Here is a 3,459-nt window from a genome sequence, read left to right on the forward strand (position 1 = left end):
TCTATTTGAGCCAGGAACTGAGGTCCTCATAAAAACATTGGGATCTGGGGGCCCATCCCTCGAGCCCTCTGGGAAGGCCGTTACCAGGTTATTCTTTCTTCTCCCACAGCTGTCAAAGTGAATTGATTTGTGGGTACATCACACTCGAGTTAAGAGGTGGCACCCTGACCAGAACTAAGTGACTTCATTTTATGTCTTTACTTTCTATTCTCTGACTTTGTACTTTTCAGATGGGCCTGATAATCTATGTGAGCCTACTTCTACTTACTCCACAAATCCTGAGTCTTCCATTTGATCCTCAAGACAATGCCTTCCTGTCCTGGGCTCACTCCTATGCTGCATTCCACAATCAGTCTAACTACTGGGTCTGCGGAGTGCTCCCCTCTTCATCAGTGGAAGGCTTCCCGTGGTGGACATCTCCACTTCAAGGAAAAAACTTTCTCCAAGTCTGCGAATACCTTCGACAGCAATCATATGTGACACCTCTTCTTCATCTGATGACATCTACCAACCCTAAAATAGACTGGTGCAACACTTTGTACTTTAACTATGAGCATAACGTGACTTTTAATTTTGATTATACATTGTCTCATTTTAATGACTATTTCGCTACACATGAGGCAAATAGGTCTAGATCTAATGGTTTTTTATCTGACGTTTATCAAACATGGGATGAGGTTATATGGCTAACTCCTGAAAAAGAACGTCTAATATCTACTGCCCCTATATGCTGGGAACAAACAGAGCCATCCCCAAATTTAGCCAACAACTTAATTACAATGACTGGAAACAATTGGGATTTTTGCCTCAGGAAATATGCAACGTAATCATCCCCATGTTTTCCAACCCCAGTTCAGATTCTCCCTTTGTCTGGCCAGGCACTAATTGGGACTGGATATCTCAGTCATGCTGGCTTGCTCCAAAAGGGACTTACTGGATATGTGGCTCTTACCTATGGGCATGGCTTTCCCCTGTTGGATAGGGAGATGTACCCTAGCTCTAGCCTTTACTCATGGTTTTATATTTTCAGATCTTCCAGAAAAGCCTGCTAATTTACCCTACCTTAAAACTCAGTGGGCAAGGTCTGTATTTCACTGGTATGATTATTTGGCTGCCGTGTTTGTTCCCTCTTTGGGAGCTACAGATGTTATGCTACGAGTGGATGCTTTGACTAATTTTGCTCAACAGGCATTACAAAATTCTCAGAAAGCTATGTCAGCTCTTAATGCTGAACAAGCACAACTTAGAAAGGTGGATTTACAAAACGGATTGGCTTTAGATATTCTGACAGCTGCACAAGAAGGAACTGGTTCCATTATTCATACCCAATGCTGTACATATATACCTGATATAAGCACTAATATTACTCATTTTACTAAATACATGAACAAGATGATTGGGGCTATGGATGCTCCTGAAGCCTCAATTGCCTCCCTTTGGGAGACATTAACTAGTTCCCCATAGTGGAAAACTGTCTTAATTATAATAATTCTGATTGTTTTGTCTTTGCTGTTTGCTTCCTTAATCTGTAACTGGATTTGTTTCTAGTCGCATGAAAGCTTTTAAGTTACAAATGGTTGCTCAAATTCCTGTTACTGCTGCAGCTTCTTCCAACTACTACTTGGGGCCCCTGGATCAGAAATCCTCAGTATGAGGGTTAGGAGAATATGTTGCCTCACCAATTTAGGGAGAATGCCCCTTGTCAGCTCAGAAGCAATTACAGAATGAGAACAATGCCCCTTTTTCCTAGGCAACATGATTCTCCTAAAAGAAAAAGGGGGACTGAGAGGGTAAGAGGCAGGAAGGCCAGGGGTCTCCAAACGGAGGAAACAGGCTGCAAGTGTCAGACATTTTTCTCTCTCTTAAGCGGTAGGAGGAAACAAACTAGCAATATTTTTTTCTTCTCTATACAAATTTAAAAGGTTTCTCTTAGAATACTGTGTTGCCATAATGACACCTGGCTTCACCTGAAGTTAACTATTCTCAAACCTTGAGTTAACCAATGCATTTTTCTTATGGAAATGTTTGTCTTAAACTATGTTAATACACTGTGCATTTACCCCAAACTCTGTCTTCAAGTCGGTTCAGCCTAATGCCTCAGAACCGACTTGACAAATCAGTATGTTAGACATTGTTCCCCTAAACTATGTAAACAAAACTGTGTGGTAGTCTGCCTTTCTACAAGATTCAAGTCAATCGTTTTATGGCCCAGGATGACTTGTCTGGTGCCAAGATTATCCCAAAATACATCTTATGGATGAGGGGCCTGGTGCCATTCTGAGATTTTATCCATTCCTGTCTTTCATTAACAAACTGCTAGTGACTATATAACATCCAACTGAAGACTAGCAGGGGGTACTCTTTCTGCCCCCTTCTAATGCCTATGTCAGAAGCTTTCTCTATCTCCTTTATACTTTAATAAAACTTTATTACACAAAAGCTCTGAGCGATCAAGCCTCGTCTCTGGCCCAGGATTGAATTCTTCTCCTCTGGAGGCCAAGAATCTCAGTGTCTTTTCATAGTTCAGCAACAACCTTTCAGTTCAGTTCCATAGTGCCACTTCTGTGCTCCCTTTTTGATGTCTTTTACAAAAGGAGACTGAAACCTCGGTGGGCAGATGAACTGCCTCTAAGAGCCTAAGGATTTGATCACCATATTTGATTGCGATCTCTCGTGTGGTCAAGTGGCCTCTTTCTTTCCAAATAGCAGCATGTTCATGTAGCACCAGAAAGGCATACTTGGAGTCAGTGTAAATGGCTACTCTGTTTCCTTTTCCCAGCTCTAAAGTTCAAATCAGGGCTATAAGATCAGCTAATTGGACTAAAGTAGCTGCTGGCAAAGGTTTAGCCTCTATGGTCTCGAAATTGGAGACTACTGCTTATCCAGGTCTTCTTTTTCCATCCAAGACAACACTCCTTCCATCTGTGTACCCGATTTCCTCAGAATTGGTCAGAGGGTCTTCTGAAAATCCCTCTCGTTGTTTCCCCCCCCCCCCCCCAGTGGTCCAAGGTTTCCTGGCAAGAGTGAAAGGGGAGAGAGCCCTTGGGGGTAGGCAGGAGGGTGGCTGGGTCAAGAACCTCACAAGGGGATATAGTCAGGTCTGGATTTTCTATCAGCACTACTTGATATCTGAGAATCCTTTGATCTGACATCCATAAATGGCTTCTATCATTCAGGAGTTGTTTCACTTGGTGACTGGTAAAAATAGTTAGTTTGGCCCCAAGAGAGAGTTTTAAAGCATCTTCTATCAAGGCTGCAATAACTGCAAGATTTCGAAGGCAGGGAGCGATCTCTTTGCAATAAGGGAGTAGAACACTCAGGGACTACCAGAAACTGGTAGGAAAATATTAGCCCATCCCAGGAACAAAGTGCTCAGGTTAGTCTTTTTGTTAATCGTTTTTCCTGTAGCACCCAAAATGGTACAGGTTTGCGGGGAGAAGGCTCTGGAGTGGGAGGTCA

General features: G+C 42.6%; 1 pseudogene; it reads left to right on the forward strand.

Moving 5' to 3' along the window:
- Positions 1–230: 230 nt before the first annotated feature.
- LOC113896657 lies at positions 231–1,825 on the forward strand (annotated as a pseudogene).
- The last annotated feature ends 1,634 nt before the right edge of the window (positions 1,826–3,459 follow it).

The sequence above is a fragment of the Bos indicus x Bos taurus genome, chromosome 7 (genome assembly GCF_003369695.1).
Source record: "Bos indicus x Bos taurus breed Angus x Brahman F1 hybrid chromosome 7, Bos_hybrid_MaternalHap_v2.0, whole genome shotgun sequence".
In the NCBI taxonomy this organism is placed as follows: domain Eukaryota; kingdom Metazoa; phylum Chordata; class Mammalia; order Artiodactyla; family Bovidae; genus Bos; species Bos indicus x Bos taurus.